The sequence below is a fragment of the Cnephaeus nilssonii genome, assembly GCF_951640355.1.
Source record: "Cnephaeus nilssonii genome assembly, chromosome: 2".
NCBI classification, from domain to species: domain Eukaryota; kingdom Metazoa; phylum Chordata; class Mammalia; order Chiroptera; family Vespertilionidae; genus Cnephaeus; species Cnephaeus nilssonii.
The window spans coordinates 55,894,209-55,908,600 of record NC_137073.1 but is presented as its reverse complement, the minus strand read 5'-3'; the positions used below and the strand labels follow the sequence as shown (position 1 = coordinate 55,908,600).

At 41.0% G+C, this 14,392-nt stretch overlaps 1 protein-coding gene across 6 annotated transcripts in view; it reads left to right on the top strand.

The window, feature by feature from the left end:
* The window catches only part of LOC307108733 (uncharacterized protein), an 823,426-nt gene that overhangs the window by 176,956 nt on the left and 632,078 nt on the right, over positions 1-14,392 (top strand). For all 6 annotated transcript variants that reach the window (XM_079786886.1, XM_079786881.1, XM_079786883.1 and 3 more), the window contains exon 2: positions 8,990-9,023. The gene's annotated coding sequence lies outside the window, so the exon portion shown is untranslated. The remainder of the gene's footprint in view (positions 1-8,989; positions 9,024-14,392) is intronic.

Genomic DNA, 14,392 nt, shown 5'->3' with positions numbered 1-14,392 from the left:
ACTGCCATGGAGCCTCAGCTCTACACACTCTTCCCCCATGCACCTTCCCTCTGGAAACCACCATGCTTTTGTCTTTATGAGTTTTGTTTGTTTTTCTTGTTTGTTCATTTGTTGCTTTCAGTTTTATATTGCACATGTGAGCGAAATCATATGGTGGTTAACTTTTTCTGTCTGATTTCTTTGCCTAGCATGATAGTCTCAAGATCCATCCATGTCATTGCAAATGGCAGTGTTTTATCTTTTCTTATGGCTGAGTAGTAGTTCATTGTATATATGTACCACATCTTCTTTGTATAAATGAATTTTAAAAGTTGTTTTTATCCATTCTCTTTAGGAAAACCAACAAAAATATTTCATGGAAATGAAATCTGTCTTCTACTGTAAACTATGTCAAGAGAGAAAAAGTCTAGGCTAATCCATTCCAAATGTGTGTGTGTGTGTGTGTGTGTGTGTGTGTGTGTGTGTATCTGTGTGTTTATTTGTGTGTTCCCACAAATCAGAAATGTAGACATAGTTTTCCCAGTTTTACTGATGTGGAAACTGAATCTGTCCCATACTAATAAAAGGCAGAGGAGATATTCAAATCAAGATTTGACTAACTTCAAATTTTATATTTTTTCTGCTAGAGAAAACTACCTCTTAGCCTGCCATCCCTCTTGGTTAGTTGGCATTTAAACCCTATTTCCAAATATGGGAATCTTCTTTTTCTTATGAGTCTCAGAAGAGGCATATTTACCTCCCATTATAGAAAGTGAAAATATTATATACTCATTTTCCTAGCTTCCCTCGCAGCTTGGACAGGACATGTAGCCTAACTTTTGCCAAGTCAGATGCACTCATTTCTGAATAGGGGGCACTTTGCGGAGTTATCTCTTGTCAACAGGAGCAGTTGCATGGCTGGGTTGAATCTCAGTGGCAGCCAGAGCACTGCTCCCAAAGAGACGTGTTCAGTGTTCAGGACTAGCAATGTCAGTAACGCAACCTGAAAAGTCCAGCACGCTGAGACGGCAGCCGTGGTGTTCCGATCCAACCAGGTCAGAGGTCTGATTTGGGGCATTATTCTTGGCTGAATAGGCATGCCTCTGCTTCCCAAACCTTTTCAATGAGTCTGAAACCTACGTAATATTCTTTAATCAGCTAGGGTTGGTTTCATTTTCTGGCAGCCTGTTTTCATCTATTTGTGTTTTCTGGATTTGTGGGCTATGGAGTTTATCTGAGAACCAGGTAGTGTTACTATTAGATATGTTTGGTAAAGTACTATTCATTTTTTTTTTGTACAAGCTATGTGTGAATTTTGGAATATGAAGAATATGATTGCTGCAATGTACCTGGCAATATGCAAGAGCATAAATGACTTTTGCTGTAACTAAACAGGCATGGGTTTGGAACTTGTAAAATGAGAAGATAAATAGGCATTTGAAGTGATTAATTTTATAAAGTTATACCCTTCACTTGCCATCCGCCTGAGCAGTACCTGCTTAGTTCAACAGTTAACTCACATGAAACTTTTTCTACCATTCCTTCTTTCCTAATTGACAAATCTTTCCTTTGACTTTACCTTTACTAATATATTCTTTAAAAATTTATTTTATGTTATCTCCCTCCCTCCCTTCGTTTTTTGCAAGCTCACTCCCAACACATGGACACACCCTCCAGGGCAGATACCATGTCTCATTTGCACTGTTCTCTCCAAAGTCAAGCCCAATGCCTGGAACAACATAGGCAATCAGTGAATATTTATTTGAAGAAAATGATGAGTACTGTAAATTCTGATATGGTTAATTTCCCTCAAATTTCACCCTTGCTTAAGTCAAATTTTCAAGACTGGTTTTATCACATGATTTACCAGGTGTACCGGTTAATAATGTGGATTTTGTAATAAAAGAAAACACAATAATTTCAAGAGAAACATCAAAAGGCCTTTATTCAAAGTAATGTCCATCGCTAGCTACACATTTCCCCATCTTTCAGGTAATCTGTGGCTACTGTCCCAATAGAACTTTTCTTGTTTTGAGACAAACCATTCAGAGACCCAATTTCCCACTTCTTCGTATGTTTTGAAGTGCTGCTCAGAAAGTGCATGTGCCATCGATCGGAACAAGTGGTAATCTGAAGGAGCAAGGTCTGGTGAATACAGCGGTGGGTTAATACTTCCCAGGCAAGATCTTTTAATGTGTCTTTAATAACTAGTTTTGAAGTGTGTGATGGTGCCTCATCATCAAGCAAAATTACTTTGCTGTGTCTTCTGGACCATTCTGGTCATTTTAGAATCAAAGCGTGGTTCAAATTGATTATTTGTTGTCGGTAGTGATAAGTATTAATGGTTTCACCTGGTTTTATAAGCTCATAACACACCACACCTTCCTGATCCCACCAAAAGCAGAGCATTGTCTTCTTTCCGAAGCGATTTGGCCTTGCAGTTGATGTTGATGGTTAACCCGGATCAACCCATGATTTTGTGCATTTGGGATTCTCAAAATAAATCCACTTTTCATTGCCAGTCACAATTCGATGCAAGAAAGACTTTCTTTCATGCCGTTGAAGCAACATTTTCCTGATGACTTTTCGGTTTTCCACTTGTCTTTCGTTCGGTTGATGTGGCACCCATTTTCCTTCCTTGAAAATCTCTCTCATCCCTTGTAAACGATCGGAAATTGTTTGCTGAGCAACGTTTAATCTTTCTGCAAGTTGTTTTTGAGTTTGACACGCATCTTCATTCAATAATGCTTGTAATTTTTGGTCCTCAAACTTCTTTGGTTGACCTGGATGTCTTTGTCTTTCACATCAAAATCATCACTTTTAAAGCATTTAAACCAGCGTTCACAAGTATCTTGAGATGGAGCATGTTCACCATAAGCTTCCCAAAGTGTACAATAACTTTGTGTACAATAACTTTGTGTACAATAACAAAGTGTACAATAACTTTTCTTCAAAATAAAGTAATGAATTAAAACTTCACACAAATGCTCTTTTTTTTGGCACGAAATTCGACATTTTTAAGTGTAAAAATATCTATGATGTTAACACCTTCAGCAAATTTGACATATGAAGTTTTGAAGCTTGCTGTTAATACAACAAAATAGCATACATAGCAAATCATATATATATCAACATATGTGTAACTCCATGTATTGAAAAAAAATCCGTATTATTAACCTGTACACCTGGTATATAATTCTTCATAAAGCTCCCATGATTCATTTGGCTTCTTCTAAAACCCCTACTTCCTTCTGAAATCCATCTTTCTCCATTCGCTCCCATCACCCACCCCCTCTATGTAAACCCACTAACAACCATGTGCCCTATACAACAAAATGGTCCTGGATTCCTGATTATTGTTTTAACTTTAAAAATCTCCTCTGGAAAACATTGATATTAATATCAGCATATTTAAAACCACCTTATATTTTCACTTTCTCTAGCTCCATTCTGTTGTGGCTGCTTTCAATCCATTAGGACATAGGAGAAGTGTTTTTGATAGCTTAGTGACACATGGTTTATGTTGGTTATGGTTGACCTTTAAATATAATCTGGTAAGAGAGAAGTTTAGATTGAATTTAGACATGCCTTTAACTTTCTGTGCTTAGAGCTTACCTCCCAAAGTTCTGTGGTACAGTCATTATCCTAGTCTATAGTGCAAAACTCTATTTGTGTTGCATGTCTCAGAATTCTGAATTTCATGCTGTGAAATAGGGGGGTTCCATTTTGTAACACTCTCTTTCTAGAACCTACTCTTTATTTTCAAAGAGAACAAAGATTATAGTGGAAGAAAAGAATGAGGACAATAATGGCTCCATTTTTACAAGCATCCTGTCAGGTTTTTGTGATGTAACCTCTGTCAATTTTAGTAAAGGCAGGTGAGAAAGATCCAGGGGCTCCAGCCACACAAGGCTGCCCTACATGTTTCCACTCTTCTATCTAACCCCAACTCTCTCCTAGTCTTTTCAAAAGGGGAAAAGAAAAGGACATGAATAGTTCCTGTCTGTTGTACTTCAGACTCTATAGAATATATCAAAGAGGAAATTATACATCTGGGATTTGGGAAACATTCATCATAACTGGCCATGGAACAAATTGACATGGACTGGTGCAAGGTGCTAGCCCCACAGTAGATTTAAATATGTAGGACAAAAGCAAGGACCAGCAGTAACCTCTGCCCACATTCTATGAGGACACTTGAGGCCCAGTCAATTTCTTTACATCTTCTTTTACAATTTCTACTACATTTTGGTCTTAAAAAAATATTATCTGAGATCCTTCTTAAAACGGAACTAAGTTAAGCATCATGTTGTATACAAAGATACCTTCAAGGCATTTACAGTTTAGTGGGGGAGGTGTCAAACACATATAGCAAATTGTAATACAATATAATACTTAATAACAACCATCGTACAATGAGTGATTTAAAGTATTCTAATTGCTGTACCAGTAGGACCTCATTTAATCTTTATAACAACCATATTATTATCTGCATTTTACAAAGAAGAAAACTGAAGCACAGAGAGGTTAGCTAACTTGTCCAAGGCCACAGAGTGAGTGAATGGTGGAACAGAATTTAAACCCAGTTTGACTGCAGAGCATGTATACTACGTAATTCTACTATTTTAGATAGTAATAAGAGATGACATAAGGCAGTACATGTTAAATGTGTGTGTATTACAGAGGTGGCAAAATGTTGGCTTGGGCTAAATCTGTCCCTTAGATGTTTGGGCCACACTCTCTTTTGCCTATATGTTGTTTAGAAAAGTTTCTGGCTGAGCCTGGCTGGCATGGCTCAGTGGTTTGAACCAGGAGGTTCCAGTTTGATTCCCAATCAGGGCACATGGCCGGGATGTGGGCTCAATCCCCTGTCAGGGGCATGCAGGAGACAGCCGATCAATGATTCTCTCTCATCATTGGTGTTTCTTTCTCTCTCATCCTCTCCCTTCCTCTCTGAAATCAATAAAAATATTATAAAAGAAGTTTCTGTGTATATTTTTAAATTAATTGCCAGCACTTAAAAACTGAGGGATTTTACATAAATATTAAGTTTTGGCTTCTCCTGATATTTCAGGAGGTTTGGATATCCTTTGCCCACATTCTATGAGGACACTGTTTGCCATAGTCTCCACCACTCCCCTCTTATTCCCACACAAATGTGTGTCAGCTGGCATTTATCATCTGCTTCCAAACGTTTTTTTCTTGGGTTAGAGTTAGGAGGAAAATGGTTTCTTATACTCATGTCTATCTCAAGTGTGAGCAAAATGAGAAACATACGTAGGTACCAAGCATTTATGTTTATTTACTCACTCATGTTACCTGCCAGGTTTGAGAACCTGAGGTTATAAACTAGGTAGATGAAATGAAAGGCTCACTTGGATAGGAAACTCCGCTTAAAATAAAAAGGAAATGACTTGTGGCTTAGAGAGTGGATAGGATTTTTGTACGTAGAACAAAATATGTTATGGAAGGTTGGGAGGTTAAATGGGTAAAATCAAACTGCAATTTGTGTACAAATAGATTCAATAACAAAACAAGCCTCACTCAATTATTGATTGGAGCAATTTGTGATGGTTTTGTTGACTTCTGAGGTTGAAGTGAATGAAATGTATAAACAAATCTAAGAATGTATTATTGGAAGGACCAATCATGTCTTCTCTTTCTCTCTGCCCCTTGTCTCCAACATAGGCAGACACACATGAACACAGCCACATGCACACATACATCCTGAGATATACATACATACACACAAGCATACAAATACACATGCATATACACATACACACATATACACACTGTTTTTGCCTTTGAATTGTTGAATGGCTTTAGACAACAGGATTAGACATAATGTTGATACAATTGCCGCAGTAAATGAATTACTAGACCATAACTGTATCAAAAGATTCAGGTAACTGCATTAGAGATATCATTTTCCCTCAGGCAGGCACTTGTGGCAGCGACAGGGTCACAGAGTCAGTGGAGACTAAGGGATGAGCCCTGGGTGCCTTTCAGATACAACGGACAAGTGACCATGCCCATGTGATTGCCAGATAGCCAAGGTCTGCCTTTCCCAATTCCCTGGCAGGGCCTTCTGGTGTCATCTTATCTCTGCTAGCCCTAAATCCTTGTTCTGGGTGGAAAAAAATAAAGTATTAAAAGATGTGGTTTAAAGCAGGCTATCACCTGGCATCTTTCAGAATAATAAAGAACAATTTCAGAACTGTGCTTGAGTGCATTTGACTAAAAGATCTTCATGCACACTGAGCCTCGCTGAGCACCAGTTTGCTACACTTCACTGTACTAGAGATAGTTCTCAATGCAATAGTCCATTCCAATTTATCTTATGCCAAGAAAATGAGTATTTTTTTAAGCTCCAGAGGCACAATTCCCTTGAGGTATTGTCTTGAGTGAAAATATTTCCAAACGAAAAACAAATACTTACTGGTAAATCTCCTTATTCCTCCCCTTCCCTATCTTTAAAAGATTAGATATCAGAGCAAAATAATTTGTGGTAACTGCACATTTTTAAGATGTTACCTGGCAAAGCTACTTTTGTTCAATACAGAAAATGTTTCCTAATAAACTGCTTGAAGCAAAAATAGGGATTTCACAGGTGTTAAGCCTATATTTCTCTCTTCAGATATAACTGATGGTTTCAAACATGTGGATTTGGGGCCAGGAATGATAAAATAACTGGTGTACAATCTATAATAATAAAAACATAATATGCTAATTAGACTGCACAGCCAGACGACCTTCTGGACAAAGCCAGGGTTGCTTGCCGCGGCTGCAAGGGCCGAGCCCCTTGCACAAATTTCATGCATTGGGCCTCTAGTAATAAAATAAACATGAAAGGTTGAAAGTATTTGCAAGGTACAGACAAAACCATTTGCTAACCATGTTTTAGAATTGAGAAGTGCCAGAGCATTTGCTGCAGTGGTAAGGGCCTAGACATTTTGGGACTTTGTCCTGTAGACACTAATTTCCATCTTTAAGGGCCCCCCTTCCTTTCCTCCTCCCTCCTTTTTTTCTTCCTTTATGTCTCTCTTCCTTCTTTGTAAATTGAACACCTACTCTGTGCCACTTACTGTACTAGGTGCTGAGACACTCCTGTATTAGTTTGTAAAAGCTGCTGTAACAAAATACCACAGGTTGGGTGGTTTACACAACAGAAATTTATTTCCTCGCAGTTCTGGAGGTTAGAAGTACAAGATCAAGTTGTTGCCAGGCTTAGTTTCTGCCAAAGACTCTCTCTTGGCTTGGAGACGAGCCATCTTCTCACTGTGTTCTCACATGGTCTTTCCTCTGTGCACACGCATCCCTGGGGTCTCTTCCGCTCCTTATAAGGACACCAGAGATATAGGGCTCCAACCTTAGAAACTCATTTAAACGTAATGACCTCTTAAAGTTCCTGTGTCCAAATACAATCACATCCTAAGATAATGGGGGTTGGGATTTCAACATATGAATTTTGGGGGAGACGCCATTCAGCCCGTGTGACACTCTAATACAAATACAGGCAGTCCTCAGGTTACGTCGGACTCAACGTACGTCGTTTTGTGGTTACGTCGCATCTCCCATTTATTAAAAAAAAAAAGTCATTTCGACATATGTACATATGTGCTTTATGTTTTTTATTATTTATTTAGCACAAGTAAAGGTCAGGAACTGTTATCTTTCTTTTAAATTTTTCTTACTGTTTCACTTCATTGCTGCTGTGTATGTGCTCCATGTGAGTGACCTAGGTGCTTATGGAGGTGGGTTCCGACTTGCAGCGAAAATCGCGTTATGTTGCACCTAGGAACAGATCTCCGATGTAACCCGAGGACCTACTGTACCTGTTTCTGAGAGGCTTATGGTGTGATGGAGGGACACAGAGAAGGAAACAAAAGCGTGAATCACTTGAGGAAGGATAAATCACTCTATTTCTCAATTCCTCAGCATTTTTCCTGTAAATAATGGATTGGGTAAATAATATCTAAGGTTCCTGGGAGTTTTGATGGTCTGTGTCTAAAATTAGGCCTGAAACGGGGTGAAATGAATAAGGAGAATGGGAAGGGAGCATGACTGAATGGCACCTCCTCCTTTGCCTCCTTTGCCAGCGGTGACTGGTGTGCCCACGATCATTCCCCTTCAGTTTTTGAGAATGGTTCCCTGTCTTCCATGTATTTCAGGGAGTTGATTATTTTTATTAATCTATCATCTACTAACTTTACATTCTGAAAGAATGAACAAAAATGTAACAAATTTTAAAACACAACAACTCTTTGCTTGGAGTGGGACAGACATTTTGTTGCCTGAATTTAGGGACTGAGTCCCTGAAAAAAATTCCAGAAACAAATCAGTAAAGTAACTCTTCCTACTATAATATCAAGTGAATGCAAGGGAAACTGTTAGTGTTGCGTATTCAGTGACATACATAGGAGGCTCCTTTCCATAACTTGTGATTCTTCCTTCTGCAAATGAATTTCCCTTTTTCCTTTTACCTCTTATCCAGTGTAAAGTAATTTAAAAATCCATTAACACATATTGCCATGTTAATTGGATGATATTCTTCAAGGTCAAGCAACTATCAATAGATATTGAATAGTGACTATAAATAAACTCATCACAGTAATTAGATTTGTCAATTAAAATTGGGACCAGCTAACTCTATATGACTGGATTAAAGGTGGATCACTTTGGGAAAATAATTTTGCTCTACATAATAGATGATGATCTCATATGCAAGTCTGACCCCTTGAATGAAATAAGCTTCTGATTTTTAAAATAACAGATTCAAAACCTCCTGGAAGTGTGGATGTTACTGGATTTTCTCTAGAGTTATGAAAAAAAAAAAAAGAAAACTCCAACATATATTTAACAAGAAGATACTCTAATAACAACATCTAACATTTATTAAGAACTTTGTCTATACTACGTAGAGCCTATGAGCCAAAACCTTAATGGATTATTTCTTACTCCTCCTAAAAACTACATGAGGTACATAATTATCTTTTTTTTTTTGCAGGTGGAACTTCCAAGGTCATTCATACTACTAATAAGTAAGTGCTAGAGATGGATTAAAATTTAGGTCCACCTGACTCCACCCCCAACACTCTTGTCACCTCTCCACATGTGCATGACAAGATAAATATTTCAGTTTCAATTTATTCAGTATTTTCTCTATGTACATAGAGAAAAGGGAACATAAGTGTAGCAATGGTAAATTTTCACTGACGACAATGAATATCCCATCAAGAAATAAAACATTAGCAGCATCCCCAAACCCCCGGGGCACCTTACCAGTCTCAACCTCATTCCATCAAGAATAAGACTCCCTCCTGTCTTCTAACAGCACAGGTGAGTTTCACCTGATTCTGAACTTTATAGACAGGAAACTGTACAGGATGTACTCTTTTGTGTTGGCTTTTTTCCCTCAGCTGTAGGTTTCGGAGAGTCAAGAATATTTTCTGTGTATAGTGATAGACTGTTCATTCTCCTTGCTGTATAGTATTTATTGTGTAAATATATTACATTTTGTTTCTACATTCTGCTCTTAATGAGCATTTGGCTAGTTTACAGATTTCGACTATTACAAGTTGTGATATGGCATAACACTCTGCCAAGTTCCTGGGTCAAGGGTGGTGGTGCAGTTTATATTTATACTGGAGGCCTGGTGCATGAAAATTCATGCACTGGAGGGGGGGTCCCTTAGCCCGGCCTGCCCCCTCTCACAGTCTGAGAGCCCTCAGAGGCAGGAGGCGACCCGATGATCAGGGGAAGGTGACGCCCCCATCACACCTCTGCTGCTGCCACTGCCGGCAGCGCAATCCTCGGCCTCGGCCGGCCCTGGTTACCTGAGCCTCAGGCGGTCCTCGGTGGCTGGGCAGCCGTCATCTGAGGCTTGCTTGCACCCTGGCAACTGGGGGACTGAGGGGACTGGGGGACTCCGGAGGCAAGCGTGTGGACGGAGCGGCCAGGCCTGCCGGGGGCAGGCCCAGCTGTGCTGCGCACCTGCCACCCCAACGGGGCTAAGGGGACTGGGTGCCACCATCTTTGAGGGCGTGGCAGTCAATTAGCACATTCCCTCCTTATTGGCTGTGGGTGCTGTCATCTTTGTGAAGGTATGACGGTCAATTAGCATATGCCCTCTTTATTAGATAGGACTAGTACTACATTTTGGTTACTTCAGATTTTTAGTAGAATTTTCCATCTTTCTAATTTTAGTCATTCTAGTGAGAATGCAGTGATTTTTATTGTGATTTTAATTTGCATTTCCTTAATGACAAACGTTCATAGTTTTAAATATTTTCTTTTTATTTAGATATTCTTTTTGGTTGTCTTCCTTTTTTGTTCACCTTTTTACTGTTTATTCTGTTTTTGTTTTTTCTTATTGATTTGCACAAGTTCATTATATATTCTGGACATGAGCCTTGCTGAATATCCTACATAATAAAAGGGTAATATGCAAATTAACCATCACTCCGCTATGCCCACGATTGGGCCGGTGGGAGGTGAGGGGGGCGGGACTCAGGGCGGCCGATTGGGCCAGCAGAAGAAGCGGGGGGCAGGGACTTGCGAGTCCCCACCCCCTGCTCCTCCCGCCAGCCTGATGGGCCGCTGCTGAGGGGGGACCGATGGGGCCAGCAGGAGGCGCAGGTGGCGGGACTCGGGGTGGCCGATCAGGCCGGCGGGAGGCGCTCCGATCGGCGGGTGGCCAGAGCCAAGGCCTGGGTCCCAGGTGCCAGAGGAAAACTGGTGCCGGCAGAAAACTGGTGCAGGCAGCCAGGTGAAGGAAGGTCTATTGCACGAATCTTCGTGCAACGGGCTTCTAGTCTATATTATAAATATCTTCTTTCAGACCATTTGTTGACATATACTGCATAATTTTAGCTAACAAATAAGATTTGCATGTTTTGCTCACAATACTTCACGTAGGGTTATGCCCCAGTCAAAACATGAAACTTAACTTACATATTTGCTCCACTACTACTTAAGGATAAAGATTGCATACTCCCCAGCCCTGTCCAGGCCTCAGGCTACCTATCCCTGAGGTTAGAACCAGAAAGATTCGAGAAGCAATGAAAAAGGCGAGGTCCCGAATGTTTGGTAATATACTTTACAGTCTCGGGAACATTATAGAATTTAGAATAGAGTTATATTAGTAGATATCAGAAGATTCAATTAGTGTTTTTAAGAGATGAGTTGCCAGTGTAATTGCCATATTTTAGGAGATTTAGGTAGTTCTCACTGAAAGGAAGAAGCGGTGTTTAGACACTGTGTCCTTTTGTTAGCAGCACATGACATGTCTGTAATCCTTCAAAGACAACATTAGTATTGTTATGCTGAGCTCGGATGTAAAGGTCATATGATAACAGCCCACACCTTTTGTTTATACAGTGTAACTTTCTCTTTCTGTTGCTCTCCTTCACTTTCATTTCAATATCTCTCTCAGAGAATGTATTCTGTTATAAACAGCAGTTTAAACCCATGAGAGTTTATTGGTTTCATGACACAAGAAATTCAGGGGCGAGGTGTTCAGAGCTGGTATAGCCACCCAAGAAGGTCACCAGGGATTTGGTTACTCTCTATCTTCCCACACTGCTCTCTTTGGTGTGTAGGCCTTTGTCCTCAATGCTTACTGAAGGGATCAGAAGATGACAGGCAGCTGAATCTGCAGGGAGAGGCTAAGTCTTCCATGCAGGAAGAAGCCGTGAGCAAAAGAACTGGTAGGCTAGTTCTTAGTAGGCTTTGCATTCATATTAAAAATCTCTAGGAACTTCTGCCTGTTTTTTATGGCTCCAAATCAAGCTGGAAAATGGGAGGTTTTTGCTTTCTAGCTGCAACAGTAGGGAGGGCAAGGACAAAGAGTTTTGTGAAGGGGATATCCTCCACAGAACTGGCCATAGGACCTTGGCATCCCATCCTTTTTTCTGTTAACTATTGATCATTATAAAAGTACTAGAGGCCCGGTGCAAGAAATTCGTGCATGGGGGGGTGTCCCCAACCCAGCCTGCATCCTCTCCAATCTGGGACCTCTCGAGGGATGTCTGACTGCCCATTTAGGTCCAATCCTACCTGGATCGGGCCTAAATGGGCAGTCGGACACCCCTCTCACAATCAAGGACTGCTGGCTCCCAACTGCTCCCCTGCCTGCCTTCCTAATTGCCCCTATCTGCTTCTGCCTGCCAGCCTGATCTCCCCCTAACCACTCCCCTGACAGCTTGATTGATGCCTAACTGCTCCCCTGCCAGCCTGTTTGCCCCTAACTGCCCTCCCCTGCAGGCCTGGTCACCCCCAACTGCTCTCCCCTGCAGGCTTGGGTCCCCCCCAACTGCCCTTCCCTTGCAGACCTGGTCTCTCCCAACTGTCCTCCCCTGCTGGCCATCTTGTGTCCATATGGGGGCAGTGTCCATATAGGATTAGATAGGATAGAGGCCTGGTGCACTGGTGGGGGCTGGCTGGTTTGCCCTGAAGGGTGTCCCGGATCAGGGTGGGGGTTCCCTTGGGGTGTGGGGCAGCCTGGGTGAGGGGCCTGTGGTGGTTTTCAGGCTGGCCACGCCCCCCGGCGACCCAAGTGGAGGCCCTGGTATCTGGGATTTATTTATCTTCTATAATTGAAACTTTGTAGCCTTGAGCAGAGCCAAGCCTCCTGCTTGCTCCGTCGCTACAGCCATTTTTGTTGGGACTTCTGTATTTTCTATAATTGAAACTTTGTAGCCTTAAGTGGAGGCCTAGGCAGGCCAGGGCAGGCAGAAAGCTTGGCTTCCTCCATTGCCGGGAAACCCAAGCCTCCTGCTCTCTCTGTGGCTGCAGCCATCTTGGTTGGGTTAATTTGCATACTTGCTCCTGATTGGCTGGTAAGCGTGGCTTGTGTGTAGCAGAGGTATGGTCAATTTGCATATTACTCTTTTATTAAGATAGGATTAGACACTTGTTAAAGTGTATTTGAAAAGAGCAAAAATAAAAAATTGACCCTCAATTTAACACCCTAACCAGTCACTGTAAATATTTTAACTTGCATCATCAGAAAACAAAGTCTGTGTTTTTAGTGTGCTCATTGATGGGAGCTGTTGCTGCTCATAGTGGTTCTCAGTGGAGACAGGTAGGTAATACCCATACACACACGCACGCACGCACACAAGCATGGACGCAGGCATGCATGCAGCACATCTATATTTATTTATTCATGTGCCTGTGTATTATGAAATCAATGAGTTCATACTGATGTTTTTAATTCCAGTCCCACAGCATAGGGCTCATTATAGTTATCTTTTTCCATATTTGTTAGCTCTGTCTCCACAGTGAGAAACATGGCTCCCTTCATCCAGGACATATTTACTTATTTGATCAATCTCTCTGTAACCAGTTTCCCATCTTGGCACTTTCCTCTCACACCTCGTTCCTGTTTCCTAGAGGAAGCTCTTCTCACCCACTACTCACTGGCCCGACAGACCACCCACCCCATGCTGGCGCCTACTTTGCTTGGCAACTATTAGTTTCTAGACTCGATTTTTCAGAAAAAGAAGGGAAGAGAGAAGGACACAGAAAATAAATTATTTGCCTTTTTATTTTATGATGTTTTCTGATGTTAGGAATTTTACATTTTTAAAGTAAGCAGCTCAAAGCTTTTTGATGATTCATTGTATTTTATGTTTAAAATGTGATGTCTCATAAAGATATTGAAAAATACATTATTTTTTGTTTCTTTATTTAATTATCTAATCAATTAGACACTTATTTTGTCATTTAATGTGAGGGGAGGGTCTGAGCTAATTTTTTCCCTGTTACTATAACACCAACTTCCTTTTTTTTTACTTTACTTTTCTCATTGTCACTTCCTATGGCTCCTCTAATCGCTTTTCTTTTGGTTTCCTTCTACTTGTATCTGCTTTTCCTCTCTGCACCTCTGTTTCTGTGTCCCCTACCCCCAGAGATCAAATATACCAACTCTGTCCTTCAAAGAGCCCCCTTCGCTTCCCCCCTCGCCATCTGCTGAGTGCTCTCTCCCACCACTGAGCAATTTGTCAGGTAGGTGTTAGGCAACCAGGCTGAGCCACTCACAGTAAGGAATGCCACATAAATCTAAGGCTCCTTCTAAGGAAGTTTAAGGGAGAGAGAACCCTCTGGTTCTTTCAGCCCTAGCTTTCAGTCTGAATTGGAAGTCAGCAGAATTATTGTCCTTTCCTGTGAGGTGACTATCTTACTTTAAGCAAAGGGTGGCTTGCTATTCCAATGGATTTCTACTCTTGGGACACACTGGTCAGAAGAGGTTTTTCATAGTATCTCAGTCAACTATTTTACCTGTTGGAGAAGGTGAGTTTAGAGGTTCCAGAAACACCCCAGGACAGCTCCTTCGATCCACCTTGTCTTTTCACTCCTCTTTCCCAGATTAACGGAAACATGCTTAGGCTGCATGTTGGAAACAGCC